The sequence below is a fragment of the Ceratotherium simum genome, chromosome 31, assembly GCF_057802395.1.
Source record: "Ceratotherium simum simum isolate JZ-2026a chromosome 31, ASM5780239v1, whole genome shotgun sequence".
In the NCBI taxonomy this organism is placed as follows: Eukaryota; Metazoa; Chordata; class Mammalia; order Perissodactyla; family Rhinocerotidae; genus Ceratotherium; species Ceratotherium simum.
In genome coordinates this window covers 32,301,177-32,323,263 of record NC_141930.1, presented here as the reverse complement: position 1 = coordinate 32,323,263, position 22,087 = coordinate 32,301,177, and positions in this window count along the sequence as shown.

The following is a 22,087-nucleotide window of genomic DNA, read 5'->3' as shown; positions in this document are numbered from 1 at the left end:
ATAGTAATCAAAATAGTATGGTACTGACATAAAAAAGCACACATCAACCAATGGAACAGAATAGATTTCTATATAGAGCATATATGGTCAACTAACTTCAACAAAGGGCTTAAGAATACACAATGGGGAAAGGATAGTCTCTTCAATAAATGGTGTTCAGAAAATTGGATATTCACATTCAAAAGAATGAAATTGGACCTTACGTTACACTGTACACAAAAATCAACTCAAAATGGGTTAAAGATTTAAACATAAGACCTGAAACCATAAAACTCGTAGAAGACAACATAGGGGAAAATCTCCTTGAAATTGGTCTTGTTGATGATTTTTTGGATTATCACCAAAAGTACAGGCAACAAGAGCAACAACAAACAAGTGGGACTACATCAGACTAAAATGTTTCTGCACAGCAAAAGAAACAACAAAGTGAATAGACCACTAACAGAATGGGGAAAATATTTGCAAACCATCTGTGTGATAAGAGGTTAATATCCAAAATATGTTAGGAACTCATACAACTCAATAGCAAAATAACAAATAACCCAATGAAAAATGGGCAAAGGACCTGATTAGACATTTTTCCAAAGAAGACATACAAATAGCCAACAGGTATATGAAAAGGTGCTCAACATCACTATTCATCAGGGAAATGCAGATCAAAATCCCAATGAGATACCATCTGACACCTATTAGGATGGCTATTAACAAAAAGTAAAAAGATATTAAGTGTTGGCAAGGATGTGGAGCAAAGGGAACTCTTGTCTACAGTTGATGGGAATGTAAATTGGCGGAGCCATTATGGAAAACAATGTGAAGTTTCCTCAAAAAACTAAAAATAGAACTACCATATGATCCAGCAATCCCACTTCTTGTTATATATCCAAAGAAAATGAAATCACTATTTCAAAGAGATATCTGCACTCCCATGTTCATTGGAGTGTTATTCACAGTAGTTAAGAAATGGAAACAACTTAAGTGTCCATCAATGGATGAATGGATAAAGAAAATATATATATAAACCCAATGGAATATCATTCAGCCATAAAAAAGAAGGAAATTCTGCCATTTGTGACAACATGGATGAACCTGGGGGACATTACGTTAAGTAAAATAAGCCAGACACAGAAAGACAAATGCTGCATGATCTCACTCATATGTGGAATCTAAAAAAGTCGAACCCATAGTAACAGAAAGTAGAATGGTGGTTACCAGAGGCTTCGGGGATGGGAAGAAATGGAGAGATGTTGGTCAAAGGGTAAATTCAGTAATACGATGAATAAGTTCTAGAGACCTAATATACAGCATAGCGACTATAGTTAATAACAATATATTTTATACTTGAAAGTCACTAAGAGAGTAAGTCTCAAGTGTTCTCACCACAGAGGAGAAAAAATGTAACTATGTGAAATAATGGCTGGATTAATTAGCTTGATTGTGGAAATCATTTCACAATGCATATGTAGGTCAAAACATCATATTGTACAACTTAAATATACACAATCATACTTGAATAAAGCTGGAAAAAAATTTACCAGGTGTGAAAGGAACAGGGAAATATGATCCATAACTAGGAGATAAATTAATTAAGAACAGACTCAGAAATGTCAGAGGTGATGGGATTAGCAGATAAGAATACTGAAATAACTATTAAAAATATGTTTCTTATATTCAAGACTCTAGTGGGAAGCATGAACATAATTTAGTGAGAAAAGGAAGATATGAACAAGACCTACATAGAACTTCTGGAGATGAGAAATACAATATCTGAAATGAAAAATACACTGGATAGATATAAAGGATACTATTGTGATAATGTCTCAGTGTATCACTCTAACCATTAAATATAAGTCATTGGACCATCTTTGTTCACAAACACAAAAGCTCTCCAGTGACTCAACAAACAAAAAAAGCACATTGCTAGTGATATTTTTAAGCTGGAAAGTCCAGGCCATCACTGTGCCATGAAACCTAGATGCACTCCAATTTCATGAACATTGATGCTATGGATTATTGAGACACACTTGACTATGCATGTCAGAATCCACGAGTTTAATTAAAGTTATGATGTGAACAAAGAGCGTCCATTAGACAAAAAGAACTTGGTCTTGGCAAGTGATATTTGCATCAATTTGTTTAATTAGATCAGTATTTTTAAAACAATTTGTAAAGCACAGGATTAAAGGCCTGAATTTCAAAGGATTTAGCAGAAGCCAACAATCATGGTTTCAAACAAATCATCTGCAAGAAATTGTAGGCTGAAAATAGCAATTAGCAGTCCACAGAAAAAATTTTAATGGAGACCATTTCTATCAATTGAATAACCATGTTTAATATGGCTTGGCTTGAATCAATGATAACTTAACCTTCACCAAATTTTTCTGAGCGGAAGCAAACCGCCCTTCTTGTTTATTTCAGAACTAGATTTCAAATAAAAATTAATCCCAGGTGCAAAAATATCTTGTGTCATTTTGGCTTTGGGAAGAAAGCAACAAAGGAGGCAGGGTTGGCAAAGCTCTGTTCTAGTCACCTCTTTATGCACATATTTTAAACAAGCAAACGCAATCCCTCGATATATGGAATCGGTCAATAACCACTGACTTCGTAAATCTACTTTCAGTTAAAATTATAATTCGAAAGTCTGTTGAAATGTATTTTATTTATCTCAAAACAAATAGTTCAGTCAGCAACCTTGCCCATTCCTCTTCCTGAAAGAGAAAAGAAATATTTGGGGGGAAAATAATTACACGGAGAGGATAATTTTTTAAAATTTTAGTTTAAAATAAAGGATACCCTCTGGTTTATGCCAAACCTGTTTCAGAGGAATTCAGAGCGCGAGTGAGCAGCCTTACCATCATCCAGCATCTTCTTACCTAAGCTTTCTCTAATCAACCCTTCAGAATTCTGCTAATTTACTGATCACTGATGTTCATAAGACCCTGAGATTCTCCAAAATCTTGACGTCTCCTCTGATTCAGAGAAAGAGTGAAAGTGTTAATTAAATATAACGCAACTCGATTTTTAAAAACAATGTACATATCTTCATCATCATCTAAGACTCTCCCCTGGCTCAAAGTTTCCCAGATAGCAGATCCATAGAGTAGTAATTATACGCACTGATACAGAAATTCTCTTGCTCCAAGTGTAAAGTGTAAAAGCAAGTAACTGTTAGTATAACAGGAAACCTTAAATCAAATTTGAAACCAACTAATGTCTCCCAAAGATGAGAACTGGATTTAGACCTTACACATGACCACCATTTTCCAGAGCTATTAATTTTATCCTTGGGGAACGTTCTTTATGTCTACCTAGTTTCATTAGGATAAAAGCCCTGGGTGAGTTCCTGTTGCTGTTTTGGGGGAGCAGGGGAAACACAAAGTAATCTAGCTCACCGTTAGCTCCAGGTGAATATCCCATCCTGTGGCTGCACAGCTGCTGTTGGTCTAAAGGAGGACCTATAGGATATGTATTATGAGTCATTTTGATTACAATTTTCCAGGCAAATGAATATGAGGTACAACTGCATTTATTAACTGCATGAAAATATCAGATAGTAAAAGGCATTCAAGATCATATTTTAATACATACATAATTTTACATCTTGGCTGAATATATCTACTTGAATAATTGATAGGCATTTTTAAATTTAATAAGCCCACTTCTAACTCTTGACCCACACCCCCGCCCCCACAATCAGCTCCCCCAGGTTCCCCTTCCAGGAAATGCAACTCCATTATGCCAAAACTTCCGGGTCGTCTTTGTGTTGTCTCCTTTAAACCTCGACTCCCCTGCGTCAGCAAGCCCTGTTGGCTCTACTCCCATGTCCATCCCGCCTCTCCCCCTCCCCCAGCCGCCCCCTGCTCCCACTCGGGAGAGGTCAGCTCTCACTGCCCGGTGTGTGTGTTTGCCATGCGCTCTCCTCGCTCTGCCTTCTCCTAGGTCTACACACAGCAGCCTGAGAATGCTGTCCAATGGGAGGCCATCCTGCCTCTCTTCTCCGCCCCCCCCAAGTCTGTGCCCCAGCCCCACCTGCCTCCTGGAGCGAAGTGATCTACCCAGCCGGCCCCGCTCTCGCCCTCCCCTCCCCTCCTTCAGGTCTTCATTCAGATGCCACGTTCTCAGTGAGACCTTCCCTGGCATGGTATCCAAAACTGCCGCTTCTGCCCCCTGTTCTTAGCTTTTCTGGAATTCTCTGCCCCTGGATATGTGCCTGGCTCTCTGCCTCGTCTCAAGGGGTGATGTCAAACGGCAGGTCCGCCAGGCCCTGCACCCTTGCTGCACCCCCGGGCTCTGCTTTCCACATGATGCCCGTCACCGCCTTGTGCAGGAGCACCGGTTTACCCATCCTCTTCTCCCGCGAGCACCCAAGCTCCATGAGTGCAGGGACTGTTCTGCTCACTGCTCTACCCCTAGCGCCTAAACAACTGCCATGTAGTAGGCATTCAATAAACATTTGTTTAAAGAAAAATGCTGTCATACTTGTTTTAATTAGATGAAGATGATGCGTCCTGAGGAAGCACCCAGGATACAGGTTTTGGGCTAATTTTTTTCTGTCTTGCTTTCAATGGACTACCATCAGATTTATCTGTTAAAGCATCTGAAACACTTTCTGGCTGGGATGACTTTTAACAAAGTGATACCTAAATCTCAATCCGGATGCTGGATTCAGATGGTACTTCTCACAGTACCTAGTCATCTTCCTGTACTGAATGTACTCCCGTAGTACCAATGCATTTTGATCACAATGTATTCTCCTGGGATAGAATACTTTTTTTTCCCCAAAGTATGTTTCACATGATATTTGTTCTAAGGGTTTTTATGGTTCTTTTGTGAAAAAGGGATCCGTGATCTACACATCTGGGAAATGTCAAGTCAAAGTTAATTATTTTTCATTGTAGAAATCTCAGTTTCTTAACTTGGCAGTGTATCATGGAAATATACAGTTCAGGAGCTTCTCCAATAACTACAGTTCCTTAGAACATGCTTACACATGCTAAATTGAGGTAACAGATCAGAAAACCAGCATTAGTCAATAGAAGCCAGGACTTGCAACCCTCCTGTCCAGCCCACTCTCCTACACGCCCCTGTGACTTCCAACAGAAACAGACCGAGGAACTCAGACTTTGTTCCTCTCGTGTATTTAGTAACTATGGAATGCTGCTGTTTATTTCATTCATTCCACAAATATGTATTGGAGCAGGCACCACTCTAGGTGTTGGAGAGAGAATGGTGAACAAAACAGACAAAATTCCCTGTGCTCACAGTGCTTCCATTCTGGTAGGTAAGACATCCATAAGCAAGAAAAGTAAGTAAAATATATGGTGTATGAGGCCGTGTACCTGCTAAGAAGAAGGAGGATGGAAATGCGTGCGTGTGTGTGTGTGTGTGTGTGTGTGTGTATGTTTGTAGGAGGGACACAGGGTTGCAGCTGTAGACACCTTTACAAGGAAGGCCAAGGAGAATGTGACATTTGAATAAGTATCTGAAGGAGTGAAGGGAGAGAGATGGGGGCTGCTTGGGGAGAGTGCTCCGGGCAGAGGGACCTTCTGAAGTGGGAACGTGCTGACATGTTTAAGAAACAGCGAGGAAGCCAGTGCCCGGAATGGAGCAAAGGGGAAGGGTGGTGGGAGAAAGAAGTCAGAGACAAAGGAAGGCAAGTCATATAGGACCCTGTGCCTTCTAAGAAAGGGGTGTTTGATCTGCAAGCGATGAGGCATCACTGAAAGGCTCTAGCAAACAACGTCAGGCTCCCGCTGTCATTTTACCAGAGTTACTCTGACCGCTGCATACAGAGCCCACCCGGGGACACAGGCAGAGCAGGGAGAGCAGCGAGGAGGCCACCACAACATGCCAGGGAAACGTCGCAGTGGGCCAAGCTGCGTCAATGGGGGCTGTGAGAGTGGTAGGAGTCTTGTGCATTTGAAGGCAGTGCTGATGGGCTGCGAGGATGGTTCAGATACTGGAGAGTGAGAGAAGAGGGCAGTGAAGAACGACACCCAGATACTGGGCCTGAGAAACTAGAAGAATAAAATTACCATTTACTGATGTAAGAAGACCAAATGAAGATAGCAGAACATCAGCTTTAGACAGGTTAACTTTAAGATATCTCTCGTCATTTGCATCCAAATATAAATATCAAGTCAGATGTTGGATAAATGAAGCTAGAGTTTAGGGGAAATGTCCAGGTTGTAAATATAAATTGAGGAGTCAAGGATATATAGATGATATTTTAAGCTATGAAATGAGATGATATTCCCCAAAGAGTTAAGGTCCACGAAAAAGAGAGTGATCACCAGTGTCAAGTTTTTCTGATAGAAAGATGAAGGCTCGAGGTCACTGCAATTATTCAAATGGAGGTCATTTGTGAGGTTCTATGTAGCTGTCAGGAAATAGAAAACTAGTGCCTGTGTCAGAGCTAGCTCAGCCTATCCAGGTGACCATGTACAAGGAAAGGAGCTGTGAGGGATGAGGCTAGGAAGATGGGCAGAGTCTATGCTCAGACACTGCAATTTCATGCCATACGATGTGTTGTGTATGGGAAGAATTTAAGTGGAATGACCTGACTAGGATTTCATTTTAGAACAATGTCCTGGGGACAATGTGGAAGAAGAGTTGGAAAACTGCTGTATGGATGGTAAATGTTTACATACTAACAATAGGAAGTTCTTAACATATGTAAATCCATCCAGATTAAATAGGAGAAAGCCACTTTAAGAGTCCTGGTTTTATTTCACTTTGTTCCCACACGGCTATCTTCCTATGTAGCATTTCATTTCAGACAATGATAAGTTGCCCCAGAACTAACAAAGGGATTAATGTGCCAATGATTTTAGTGGTGCTTCAATTTTATCATCTCTTAGAGGCGCCTAAGGGCTTTCCAGCCCTGCTGCACCTACATGTCAACTATTCTCCTGCTAATTAGCATCAGTGAAGATGAAGGACTTTTTAATAAAATTTTACTTGCCAAAATTTGATTTACTTCAAAACTATTCAGAGATACATGTTTATGTATGGTAGAATCTACCTATAAAAAATTGTCTTCCTTTCTTTTCCTTCAGAGAGAAAACAGCATACTTTACCAAAGTATCCTTTATAAAAGGATAAATTTTGTACTTAAAATGAAAATTAAAATCTGAGTTTTCAATCCCAGACCAATTTTTTCCTGTACATACAACAAACCTTTCTTTCAATCCTAAGTAATATAATACTGTTTTACTGCAACTCACAGTGGTCTTAAGAACTGCTGATAATTAAAATGTATTAAAGCAATTAATAATTACCTACTTTGAGGTTATAAAAATATGACAAAAACTCATGCCTAGAACAGTTATGATTCATGATTGAAATAACTATCTTCACTAAAACTTTAACAAAACCTTCTAATGTCCTTACTCAATTCACAGAACAGCCTTCAACTTAAATCGTATGTTCATAGAGCAACTTAATAGATATTATTTTATTTCATCCTCAAAATAACTTTGTGAAGAAGATATTATTACTATTCTTATTTTTCCAATGACAACAGGAGGAGGGGAAGCAATTTTCCATTTAATTGATTTTCCCAAAAATGTAATTCTCTGAAACAGAGCTCAAGACAAATTATACTTCATAAATCTCAAGATGTAAAGCATTAAGAACCACAACAACTTAGCCAGGGCAAAGCCACGTGGAGAAAAGGAAGAGTCATTGAAATACTTCAGAATCACCCGGAAACCAGCAACATCCCCTTCCACCAAAAAAACCCTTTATTCTCATTGAAAAGTTTTAGTCTAGCGTTTTGATAATTGTCTCTATTATCGATTCAGCTTTGCCTTCCCTTGTTGACACAGGCCCAGTTGACCTAAGAAAAAATGGAGAATGAACTTCCTTAAAGAGAAGAGAGAATCTGGCTTGACCCCCTTGTTCCACTGATTAAAGACAGTCAGTGGGCCAAAGAGCAGAAACTTAAAGGTGCAAGTGGCTTCATGTTGCAGAGGAAAAAGTCAACTTGTGAGATTGTGAAAAACACCCACTCCGTCACCATGCAGTAACTTCATCCAGCTGAGGAGATGGAGGCATCAGGAGGCGCCCAGGGTCAAACAGGACGACTTCACGTTTATGTAGTACAAATATCATTTGTTTCTTATAAAATATATTCCCAAAGCATTTGATAATTTTGATCAGCTTCAGAAAATATTACCTATGTTTCTAAAAGAGGATTCCTTTCCTTTTTGTCTCCTCTGGCAGCTCCTCATTTACCCCAAATAAGGTTGCCATATTTAGCAAATAATAATACAGGACATCCAGTTAAGTGTGAATCTCAGATAATCAATAAATAACTTTTTAGTATAAGTATATACCAAATATCTCATGGAATATACTTAAACTAAAAAATCATTCTCTGTTTATCTGAAGTTCATATTTAACCGGACATCCTGTATTTGATCTGGTAACCTTAATCCCACAGTAACTAAAAACAGAATCTCACACCAAGATCTTAATTCCCCACTCTTAATTCCCCACTCATTGAAAGCACTAAGAAAAAGCTTATGGCATTCTTGTTATCTGAAAAGCCTATCTGAGAAATACTTGAATGAATTAGAATATATATCCAAATCTATAGGCATCAGAGGAACTTTTTATTCCTCTTGCAACACCTTATAGATTTTTCATTTTACATTATCCTATTGTCCCACCAGAAAATACTGTTACTCTTCAAACACCTGTCTCTTGATTTTATTATGCTTCAAGACTTAAGAGGCAGTAACTGCTTAGTGACTGGAAGCTTTTCTGTCTGCTGCATACCAAGAAGCCCCAGTATCAAAACGGGTGTTAGATTTTACAGGTAGACTAAAGGCACTCACCTTAGGAAACAATCACCATTTCCTCACAAACTATGAGAAGATTAAATTTCCTATTATCTCCATTATATAGACCAGAAAAGTAGACACCACCCTGAAATAACTATTTCTGAAATTCCGCTGTCTAACCACAACTTCCTTTTCTTCCACATGCTCGCTCACTTAGTCTGATTTTAGTTCTTCTAGTAGTCATTGTTTTAACTTTCAATAATATATGTTTTAAGGTCCATTTCTTGATTTTAGTGTTAGATTATTTCTCTTGATTCCCATCCATGAAAGATCAATAAATTTGCATATTATAATTCCTCCACCTCATCTCCCACCCCTCCCTTCCTAATTTTGATTAAATATCATTTTTATGTTCTTATTGCTTTTAAATAGTTTAAAAGCTTAAATCTCTGTTATTTGATGTATGAGCTTTACATACTGTCTTTTGTGTCCTTGCTATGCAGCGTGAGGCAAGACTTTGCCTCCTGTTCCCTGGTCCTTCCCGCCTAACGCCTGCTCTTCATAGGTATTATTATTCCTTCTACATCATGGAGATGTATGATGTTTCTATTCAATCCTGTTTCCAGAATTCCTGTGAACATTTAGCTTTAATTCTATTTTAAATTTTTTTCTTTTTTTATCTCTTCTTTGGCTAGATGTCTTCATCAAATAGTTTCTCAAGAAGGGCTCATACTGTATTTCCTGAGTTTTTGAATAACTGTAAACGTCTGTCTGTTGCCTTTTACTTGAATTATACTTGAAGTAAGCTCCGTGTAAAATTCTTTCCTTCCAAAGATATGCTTCAGCCTTTCTCCACTATCTTCTCACGTTAAAAGTTGCTGTGAAGTCTGAACCCAACATGACTTTCCCTCTGTGTTTTGTCTTGTTTGTTTGGATCCACAAGGCTCTACCCCTCTTCTCACAGCCCAGGAGCATTACTAGTGTATATTAGACATCATACAGTCCTTTTCCTTCTGGGACACAGGGTGCCATTTAATCTGAATACTTGGGCATTTCTTAAGAAAGTTTCCTTCTTTACTATGTCATTTAGATTTTGTTTTGTTTTGTTTTTATTTTATTTGTGTTTCTATGCAGACCCCAGGTGCATAGAACTGGAGATAATATTCCTTAGTTTCTTTAATAAATCTTTGTTCACACTAGGCTTCTCTTATTTTATTTTATTGGTTTCTGCCCTTTGTCATTTACCACTATTCTTCTCCTCAGCCACCTGCTCTATTATATTTATTTTATAAATACTTCTAATAAAATCTCCATATGTGTGTATAGATATGTATGTATTCTTTAAAAGAATATAGTGCTTTACTGTGTGCATATTTTTAACCTATATAAATAATATCATGAAATAAACCTTAACCTGTTTCTTACTATTTTACACTCAACAGTATGTTCTGAGGTCTAGCCATTGCTACCTGTAAATCCTAGTTCATTATTTCTGGTGGCTGCACAAAACTCTACACAAGTGCCCAGGTTTTATTTCTCTGTTTTCTTACTTATGGCCACTTTGATAAAACAAACTATGATTCAATAAACATTCCGTACACATCTTTTCATTGACTTGTACAAAATTTTCCCTGGAATGGTCAACCGAGAATTGGCTTCCTGGGTCATAGAAATATGTACACCCTTAACGTTATTTAGATGTTGTAAGATTACTATCCAGAAGGGTGTGCCAGTTACTCATTTCTTCATCAGCAATTAATACGAGCCGGTTTTCTAATTTTTGCTATCCAAACGGGTTTAAAGTTGTATATCACTGCTGTTTTAGTTTGCATTTCTCACTTACTATGGAAGTTAAACATGTCTTCACATGCTTATTAACTTAAGAAAACTTAAGTTTCCTCCTCTGCAAAATGTCTATTTATACCTTTTGTCCGATGTCTTTGAGTTTATTGTATTTTTCTTTCTGATTTCTAATATTCCGGATATTGATAGCTTGTTGGCATTGGACATTGCAAATATCTTCATCTAGTCCATCATCCATTTATTAATTTTATCTTTGACATCCTTCATAGAACAGAAATCTTTAATTGTGATATAATAAAGTCCATCTATTTTTCCACTTACAATTTTACTTTGGTCCCTTTTAATTATTCCCACTTGAAAGTCACAAATGTATTCTCCTATATTATCTTTTATTTGATTTATAATTTTACCTTTCATATTTAGGGTTTTAATTCACCTGTTGTTCATCTTTGTACCCAAAGTGAAACGGATTCTCCAAATAGTGAGCCAGTTTTCCATGGATCGTCAGCAAATAAGACATGCTTCTCACCAGTTTGTGTTTCCTCTATTACCACACATGAACCTTCTCTACCATGGGTTTTCTTCTCTGCCACACTAGGCTCTTCACTGGCTTCCACAGAGAATCATGCTTTTCATTATCAAAGCTTTGTAAAGTGGAGCGTACTCCATATCCTTGCCCCACGTTTTCAAAATTTCCTAATGTTTTTGTGGACCCTTATTGTTTCATGTAAATTTTAGAATCAGTTTTCCCAGTGCCCACAAATATCTGCTGGGATTGTAATTGGAACTAAATTGAAGGTATAAACTAATTTTGAAAAATTAACAATTTTATCATTATTAGTTATCCTACGCATGAGTATACTACATACCTTTTCAGGTCTCTCTAAAATGTTTTTAAATAGTTTTTAATTTCCCCCTAAAGATATGATTCATTCTTTGCTAGATAATTTTTTATAAATACTATAGTTTTATTATTATTTTAATTGAAAACATTTCAATTATTTTTAGGTGATTAATAGTGGTATGTATGATCATTATTGATTTTTGTATGTTCACTTATATCTGGAAATCTGGCTGAAATTTTTTTCCTGATTTTTCTGAGTAGATCAGTTTAGTAGCAAATAATGACAGTTCTCTCACTTCCTTCCAATCTTTTTATAGCTTATTTCTTTTCTTGACCAAAACTTCTGGGAACTTGTTAAACAGTAGTGGTTATAAAAAGAAGGAGGATGAGAAGGAAAAGGAGGAAGAGGAAGTAGAGAAGTGAAGGAGAAGGAGGAAGGAGAGTTCATACTTATCGAAGCATTGCTATTTTCCAGACACTAATCTGAGTCCTTGATTTATATTCACTAATTTGGTCTCCAAACCTTATGACGCAGGTGCTACTATTATTCCCCTTTTAGAGAAGAAGAAAATGAGGTGCAGAGAATTCAGTAGCTTGCTACTGAATAGCCCAGTCTATTGCTAGCAGTCCCCTTCTCTGGGAATGGAAACGTTATTTTACTCTCAACATTCAGGAACAGGTCAAGTGTCTCTATTAAGGGTGATTTCTTATGGATGTTCTTTATGTAGAATTTTTTAAAATTTTGTCTCCAGGAATATCAATTACATGTCTGTTGATTCTCTTTTGCTTTCTATAATTCGTTTCCTTTTTTAAAAATTTTTTATTATTTTTCACGTCGTTTTGTTTCTCTCTCCTCCATGACCACAACTGCATGGTCAAAAGTATCTTCAAGTCTCTTGCTTATAAGTGACTTCCATTTCTTTAACATTTTATTTTTAAGTTCCCATACTTTTCTGAACTCTGCCAGCTCATTTTACATTTTCTTCCACTATTGTATCATCTCTTGTTGAATAAAGCCAAACAATTTATTTTTTTATATTAGGGAAAAATATCAAGTATTTACACTTTAGCAGTTTTCTTTCATGTGTTCTTTAAATGGTTTTTGTTATGTAAATTTCTGTCTTTTTTCTTTCTTTTAGTATCTGGGCCCCATGCTAGGTTTTTGTCCAATTTTTACTATAATTTATGGGATCCACTACTCCTAGCCAAACTATTTGCTTTGAAAAAAAAATTAAAAATGTGTGGAGAGGAGCAAAGGCAGTGAATTCAAGCCCCGGAAAGCTTCCATTTGGAGGGTCTGTTCTGTGCTCTCACCATCCCCCGCTTCCTCCCTGTGGTTGACAGGGGGCTGCTCATCACAGGAAACCGGTCTGTCACCAGAGTTGACGTGGTGATTGAGACTTTACGAATATGTGTATATGTATGCGCTGTGAAAGGCAACCTCAAAGCTGATTGACAGCTCAAAGTCTGTTCCTTACAAAGGTGTCTTTGGGGTTTCTGCCTCCACCAGCACTCCTCCACTCTGGGACGTGCGGTGGGGTCAGGAATCCTGCAGATATACAATGGCCCCAGGCCATGCTGGTGCCTGTAAGGGATCATAGATTACACCCATCAGATTTGTGCCACCTACTGCTGGAAAATGTGGCCTAACATGAAGTTGCAGAAATACGTTTCCATTCTGTGTGTTCTCCCTTCATTCAGCCCAAACTCCAGTGTATTTGGCAGATATTTTCATCACTTATGACTTAAGGTTATGAAAAATGAGATTTTCTTCTTTGTTTACATTCTTTTTCTTGCTTTTACTAGTTTGGGAGCCATAAATGTCTTTACTCTGCTATTTCCAACCAGAATGTCCCTAAATATCTACCTACCCATTCATTTTTCTCCATGTCTACTGCTATCACTGGAGTTTAACCCACCATCACGGCATATGGACTCTCTAGATCCTCTCCTGTCCCCAACAATCCATTGTCCATCCCACAACCAGAGTGGTCTTTTCTTAAAATGCAGGATGGATCAAGTCACAACACAGCTTAAAACCTGTAGCATGGTCTTGCTCGTAGGATAAAAATGCCAACTCTTCCCACTGCGTAAGAGTTCTCCCACCGTGGTGGGCTCTGCTGCCCTACCCTGGCTGTGCTCCACACCACATTCTCCTGGGAGCTCCTTTTCCCATCCCACTAGACTTCTCTCACTTCCTCAAACCTGTCAATCTCTGTCTTATGTTCCTCCTTCAGGCTGAGACACCTCTGTCCCTCTTCACCTAACTGATTCCTGCACACAGTCTTCAGATTTCACCATAAACAGCACTTCCTCCAGAAAGTCTTCCCTGGAGACTGTGCTCTATCTAATCTAAGTGTGCCTGTATGGCTATTCTTAAAACAGCGTTTCAGCTTTATGCTGCTGCTTGCTTCATGGTCTGTTCCCTGGTAGACAGGTGGCTGAGCATCACTGCCATGTCACTGTCTATCTTGGTGAGCTTCCTATCCCCAGGGCCTCCAGAAGGGACTGGCACGTTGTAAGTAATTAGTAAACATTTACCAAGATGGGAGAGCCAGGCAGCGAATCGAGCCCTGGAGACACAGATTATTTTCCTCAAGGAGCTCACATTCTAGTGACACAAAATATAGATATGGAAGGCTGTGAGAAAGATTGAGAAGCACTTTCTTTTTATAGCAGTGGCGTTGGACATCTATTAATGTAATAGAGGAAAACATTAAAAAAATACTCCTAGTAGGAAAGCTAAAAAAATGCACTCAGTAAATCTAAATAAGAACTGAATACATCAGACTAACTTGTGAAAAGAATAATGACTGCCTGAGACTTGCCTGCCAACAGCTGAAGTCCTACTCTGCGGTCAGCATGCAGAAGCCCACCTGAGCTCTTTCCTTTCCAGACGTGTTTCCATCATGCCTTGAACAGAGCAGTATAATACAATTACTTTGTTCCTTGACCCTGAACACTCTTTTAAAGTATGTATTGTTTTCAAACTACATGTCATGGCAGACTTTTGGTGGCCAAGAATCCAGAAACTCACATTCCATCCTGAAGGCTTATTGGGGGACCGGGGGAATTTTAGAAACTAAGGTCAACTACAACTAAAGGGGTCTCGATAAGATGCCTTTGTATAATGCCAAACAAAGCATCCCATGAAAATTGCCTGCTACCACCACCGTCTGAGGTACACTCCGAATAATGGGCTCTGCTTCTTGCCAATCTGTTGGGACCCTTCTTAACCCTGTAAGTATAGGTCCATTATTCGACTCAGAATATGGGCCAACCGAACATCTAGTTTCAATAGCATCTATTTAAGATATATCCCTGTCACAATCTCTCTTAACTTTTCACTAAAATAACTGTGGGAAAAAAATAGAAAAGATGAATTTACACTATCTCAAAAACCTTGTGCCAAGAATCCTAGAAGACTTTTCATTAAAAAGACTTACTTCTCCACTTTCAAAGTAAGATCAATGATGGGGGCCGGTCGGGTGGGGCAAGCCGTTAAGTGCGCGCGCTCCCATGCGGTGGCCCGGGATTCGCCGGTTCCGATCCCAGGCGCGCACTGATGCACCGCTTGGCACGGATATATAAAGTAGAGGAAAATGGGCACAGATGTTAGCTCAGGGCCGATCTTCCTCACAAAAAATAAATAAATAAAAAAATAAAAGTAAGGTTGATGAAAACATACAGATATGCACATGCACACAACACCAGGGCTGCTGAAAACAGGGGAATCAGAAGGCATATCGTGACATCTTTTCTCCTCAAGACCACACCACCGTAGGCTACCTGAATTTATGATAAAGAAAAAAATTCTCTATGTAGGGAAAAAATGATTACAAAGAAATATTCACTTCATTTTTAAAAGAAAGAGTTATAATCCCAAAACCTTATCATTAGTTGTGTTATCTCGCATGTGTGACACTAACAGAATAAATTTCTAAGAAAAGGCTTAGAACCCAGCAACTGCACTCCTAGATATACACGCAAGTGAATGAAAGCATATATCCACACAGAAACTTGTACATGAATATTCATAGCAGCATCATTCATAATAGTCAAAAAGTGGAAACCACAACAGTCTATCAATATATGAATGGAAGACAAGATGTGATATATCAAAACAATGGACAATTATGTAGCCATAAAAAGGAATGAAGCATTTATACACACTACAACATGGATGAATCTTGCAAACATTATGCTAGGTGAAAGAAGCCAGATATAAAAGATCATATATTGTATGATTCCACTTATACAAAATGTACAGAATAGGGAAATCCATAGAAACAGAAAATAGATTAGAGGTTGCCAGAGGCCGGGGGGAGGGGAAATGCAGAACAACTACAAATGGGTACAGGGTTTCTTTAGAGGATGTTGGAAATGTTCTGGAATTAAATAGTATTAAATAATTCTGATGGTGGCACAACTTCGTGAATATACTAAAAATCACTGATTTGTAAACTTTAGAAGATGAATCTTATAGTATATAAATTATACCTAATTTTAATAAAGAAAGGGCTTAAAAAATATATTCCTGATGTATCCTTTTTTTTGAGATAGGCATTTATTGCTGTGAACTTTCTTTTTAAAACTAATTTTGCTGCATCCCATAGATTTTGGCATAAAAAAAAGAAGCTCAGTATACCTCAAGCAGGATAAATTCAAATAAAACCATGCCTGGCACGTATAGCCAACATACCGAAAGCCAAAGACAAAGAGCTGGAAAGTAGCCAGAGAAAAATAGCACATTACATGCAGGAGAACAATGTTTAAATGATCATTGACTTCTCATCAGAAACTAAGAAAGCCAAAAAACAGTGGACAAAAGAAAATCTGTCAAACCAGTGAAAATATGCTCCCAGAATGAAGATGAAAGAAAAACATTGAAGAGAAGGGATAAAAGGAGGAGGAGGAGAAGGTAAAAGCTAAGGATTTGTTGACAGCAAACATATGCTGCAAGATGCTCTAAAGAAAGTTACTCAGGTTGAAGTGAAATGATACCAGACGTAAAAACTCAGATATCCAGGCAAAAGTTAAGAGCGTCAGAAATGGTAAAAATCTAGGTAAATATAAAAAGACTATTTTTAACTCTCAATTTCTTTAAAATACATGATTATTTAAAGCAAAAATTATAGCATCATTTAGTGGGATTTATAATGTATATAAATGTAACATGTATCACAATTATAGCACAAATAACAGTAAGGGGGATGGTAAATAGTCCTACATGGTTATAAAGTTTGTACATTTCATGACGTATACAATTCTAGTTCTAAATAGATTGTGAAAAGTTCAGAAGATATATCTTTAGAAAATCACTTAAAAAACATAAATCAGTAGAGATAAAAAAGATTACTAGATAAAATATATTTCTAATCAATATTCAAAAGTCCAAAAGAAGGAAAGAAAGGAAGAACAAAGAAATAGAAAATATAGAGAATAAATAATAAATTATTAATAATGATGTAATTATAATTACATTTTATTACTGGATTAAACATTCCAACTAAAAGGCAGAAATTGTCAGAAGACAAAAAAGGCAAGACCAATTATATGCTGTCTCAAGAAGCAATCTATAAAAATAAAGACCCAGGGGGCCTGCCCATGGCATAGCAGTTAAGTTCATGTACTCCTCTGCGGCCGCCCGGGGTTCACAGTTTTGGATCCCAGGTGTGGACCACTTGTCCAGCCATGCTGCAGCAGCACCCCATATAAAGTAGAGGAAGATGGGCACGGATGTTAGCCCAGGGCCAATCTTCCTCAGCAAAAAGAGGAGGATTGGCATCGGGTGTTAGCTCAGGACTAATCTTCCTCACAAAAAAAAAAAAATAGACCATATGCGAGGCCATAAAACAAGTCTAAATACATTTAGAAGGTTTGAAATCTCAAAGAGAATGTTTTCTGACCACAATAGAATGTAATTAGAAACCAATAAGATAATTAGGAAATGCTTATATATTTGAAAATTAAACAGCATACTTCTAAATGATCCATTGATAAAAGAAGAAATCACAAGGGAAATTAGAATATATTTCTAACTAAATCAGAATAAAAATCTAACATATAAAAATGTGTGAGATGTAGCTACAGAAGTGTTTAGAGAGCAATGTGTAGCTTTAAAGGCCTATATTAGAAGGAAGAAAATTCTAAAATCGAATGACTAAGTTTCCACTTTATGAATTTAAAAAAGAAGAGAAAATTAAGGAGAGTATAAGTAAGAAGAAGGAAATAATGAAGTGCAGAAATCAATAGATTTTTCTTAAATAGAGAAAATTAACAAAGTCAAAAGATGGCTCTTTGGAAAGATCAACAAATTTGATATACTAGATTGATCAAGAAAAAAAGAACACAAATTATCAACATCAGCAGTGAGAAAGAGGTTATTGATAGATTATAACAAACATTAAAAGATAATAAGATAATATTATGAACAACTTTCAAATATGAAAACTTAGATGAAGTAGAAAATTTCTTTGAAAAATACATCCTGCAAAAATTGACACAAAATGAAACAGAAAATCCGAATAGCCCTATAATTATTTAAGAAAATGAATTTGTTATCAAAACACTTTCTACAAAGAAAACTCCAGGTTCAGATGACTTCACTGGTAAATTCTAAACCAATCTGCTATAAACTCTTTCAGAAAATAGAGGAGAAGAGATATTTCCCAGCTCATTATATATGATCAGCATAACCCAAATTCTCAAATCTGACAAAGATAGTACAAAAGAAAAAATAAAATTGAATACCAATATCTTTCATGAAAGTAGATGCAAATACACTTTACAGAATTAGCAAACTGAACTCAGCAGTTATGACCAAGTAGGGTTAATCCCAATAATGCAAGGTTGGTTTAACATTTGAGGATCAATGTAATCCATCACACATTAATAGAATAAAATTGAAAACTATATGATCATTTTAATAGACATAGGAAAAGCATTTGACCAAAAAAATCCATTTTTTTATTTTTAAAAAATGCCCAGCAACCCAGGATAGAAGGAAACTTCCTCAACCTAATAAAGGGCATCTAAAAGGACCCTATGGCTAATATCGTATACTTAATTATTGAATACTTTCTTCCTAAAATCAAGAAGAAAGCAAGAGTTCCCACTCTTTCTACTTCTATTCAACATTGTACTAGAGGTGCTAGCCATTGCAAAGAGGCAAAAAAATAAAAGAGAAGGCAAAAAGATCAGAAAGAAAGTAAAACTGTCTTTATTTGCATATAACATGATTATTTATACAATAATGTCTAACATTACTAAACTAATAAGGGATATTAACAAGGTTGCAGAATGCAAGGTTAATATATAAAAATTAAATTCATTTTATATACTAACAGAAAACAACTAAAGACTAAAATTTTTCAAAATCTATTTACAATACCACCAAAAAAATATGAAATAATCAGGAATAAATTGAACAGAAAATGGTCAAGGCCTCTACATTTAAAACTTTAGAACATTGTTAAGAAAAATTAAATAAATGATAATTCCAGCAGGCTTTTTTTTTCATAAATTTTGACAAACTGTAAAGTTTTTATAGAAATGACAGAGAACCTAGAATGTCTAAAGCAATCTTGTATAAGAATAACCAAGTTGGAGGGCTTACAACTATCTGACTGTAAGAATTACTGTAAATTTCCAATAATCAGGACAGAATGGCATGTAAATAAGGATCCACAAATAGATCAAGGAAAAGAAGAGAGAACCTAGTGATAAACATACATACATATACATACATATAGACACATTTAAATGATAATCTGATTTTTGAAAAACTCACCACCAGAGTAATTCATTGGAGAAAGGATATAGTTATTTCAATAAGTGTAATTGTAATAATCGGACATCTTTATGGGAAAAAAAAGCGAAACTCAATCTATATCTCACACCATACACAAAAATTAAGTCAAGATGGACCACAGCCTTAAATGTAAAAGCTAAGAACATAAAGCGTTTAGAGGAAAACACAGAATAGCTTCCATATTTGAGAGTAGGCAAAGGGTTCTCATTTTACAGAAAGTAATAATTATGAATAAAAAAATTAATAAATTAGACTTCATAAAATTAAAACTTTATGCTCATGAAAAGACACCATTAAGAAAATTAATGAGATTCACAGACAAGAAGATAATATTTAAAAATCTTTATCTGACAAAGGACTGGCATTCAGGATATATCAAGAATTCCTACTACCTAAAAATAAGACAACTCAATTTTTTAAATGGACAAATTTTGAACACATACTTCAGAAAAGATATAGAAGTGACCAAGAAGTACATGAAAAAGTACCCAACATCATTAGTCATCAGGGAAATGCAAATTAAAGCCAAATGACAGAGAGATGTCCAAAATGGCAGTGTAAGAAGACCCTGAACTCACCTCCTCCCACATACACACCAAATCTATACCTACACATAGAGCAATTCCTCCTGAAGAAGAACTGAGAGCTGATTGAACAGCTGCTACACGACAAACAACAGAGGAAATACAGAGACGAGTAGGAGAGATGGAGACATGGTAGTGATGGGAACCCTACCCCAGACACAGCCACCAGCAGCGAGGAGGAATATCACAGAGTGATCTGCACATAGGCTTGCCCACCCAGGGGCACAGTGAAAACACAGTGGTTTAAAGGGCACCTATTATACTGCCAAATGGGTGGGGAACTTCTAGAACTCTTTCCAGGGTCAGCGGCACATTTTGCATTCCCCCTCGATAGTGCAGGCAGGAGCACAATTCAGATGCTCTAGCCAGCCTGCTAAGGTCACCCCAGCACACCCTGGACCCCTAGTCCATACCAGCCTCAGCTGTCCCCCAAAGACAGTCCCTGTGCAGTGAGCCCAGGAACCACCCGGCCCACGCCCACTCCAGCTCCATCCATCCCCCAGTGGCAGCCCCCATGGTGAGCCCTGAGAGCCACCAAGCCCACACCCCATCCAGCTCGAGCCATCCTGCCAGTGTAGCCCTGATGTGGTGCATCACAGGACTCCTTGGCCTGTACCCACTCCAGCTCTAGTCAGCCTGCCAAGATGGCCCAGATGCAGCATGCTTCAGGAATTCTCCAGAATGTGCCCACTCCAACTCCAGCTGGCCTGCCAAAGCTATCTGGCACATGCAGTCTATGTAGGAGACACTCCTACACAAGTCCATTCCTTAAGACCAGGAGAGGTAGCTGTTTAACTTAATATATAGAAACAATCACAGAGAGTCAAACAAAATGAAGAGACAAAACTAAATCAAGAAGAAATACAGAATTTGAATAGACCAGTCACCAGTAATGAGATCAAAACAGTAATCAAAAACCTCCCAAAAAATAAAAGTCCAAGACCAGACAGCTTCCCTCATGAATTCTACCAAACATTCAAAGAAGACTTAATATCTATCATTCTCAAACTTTTCCAAAAAATTGAAGAAAAGGTGAAGCTTCTTTACTCCTTCTACAAAGCCAACATTACCCTGATACCAAAACCAGACGATGACAACACAAAAAAAGAAAATTACAGGCCAAAATCACTGATGAACATTGATGCAAAAATCCTCAACAAAATACTAACAAATCGAATGCAGCAATACATTAAAAAGATCATACACCATGATCAAGTGGGATTTATTTCAGGGATGCAGGAATGGTTCAACATTCACAAATCAATCAACATGATACACCACATTAACAAAATGAAGAATAAAAATCATATGATCATCTCAACAGATGCAGAGACAGCATTTGACAAGATACAGCATCCATTTATGATAAAAACTCTGAATAAAATGAGTATAGAAGGAAAGTACCTCAACATAATAAAGCCCATAAAAGACAAACTCACAGATAATATCATTCTCAATGGAGAGAAACTGAAAGCTATCCCTCTAAGAACAGGAACCAGACAAGGATGCCCACTCTCACCACTCTTATTTAACATAGTATTGGAAGTCCTAGCCAGAACAATCAGGCAAGAAAAAGAAATAAAAGGGATCCAAATTGTAAAGGAAGAAGTGAAACTGTCACTATTTGCAGATGACATGATTTTATATATAAAAAACTGTAAAGAACCCTCCAAAAAACTTTTAGAAATAATCAGCAAATACAGTAAATTTGCAGGGTACAAAATCAACATACAAAAATCAGTTGTGTTTCTATACACTAACAACAAAATTGCAGAAAGAGAAATTAAGAATACAATCCCATTTACAAACACAACAAAAAGAATAAAATACCCAGAAATAAATTTAACCAAATAGGTGAAAGACCTGTATACTGAAAACTATAAAACACTGTTGAAAGAAACTGAAGAAGACATGAAGAAATGGAAAGATACTCCTTGCCCTTGGATTGGAAATAATAACATAGGTAAAATGTCCATACTTCTTAAAGCAATCTACAGATTCAGTGCAATCCCTATCAAAGTTCAATGACATTTTTCACTGAAATAGAATAAAGAATCCTAAAATTTATATGGAACCACAAAAGACCCCAAATAGCCAGAGGAACTGTGAGAAAAAAAGAACAAAGCTGGAGGCATCATAATCCTGGACTTCAAAACATACTACAAAATAGCATGGTACTGGCACAAAAACAGACACACATATCAATTGAACAGTATTGAGAAATAAACCCAGACATCTATGGACAGCTAATTTTCAA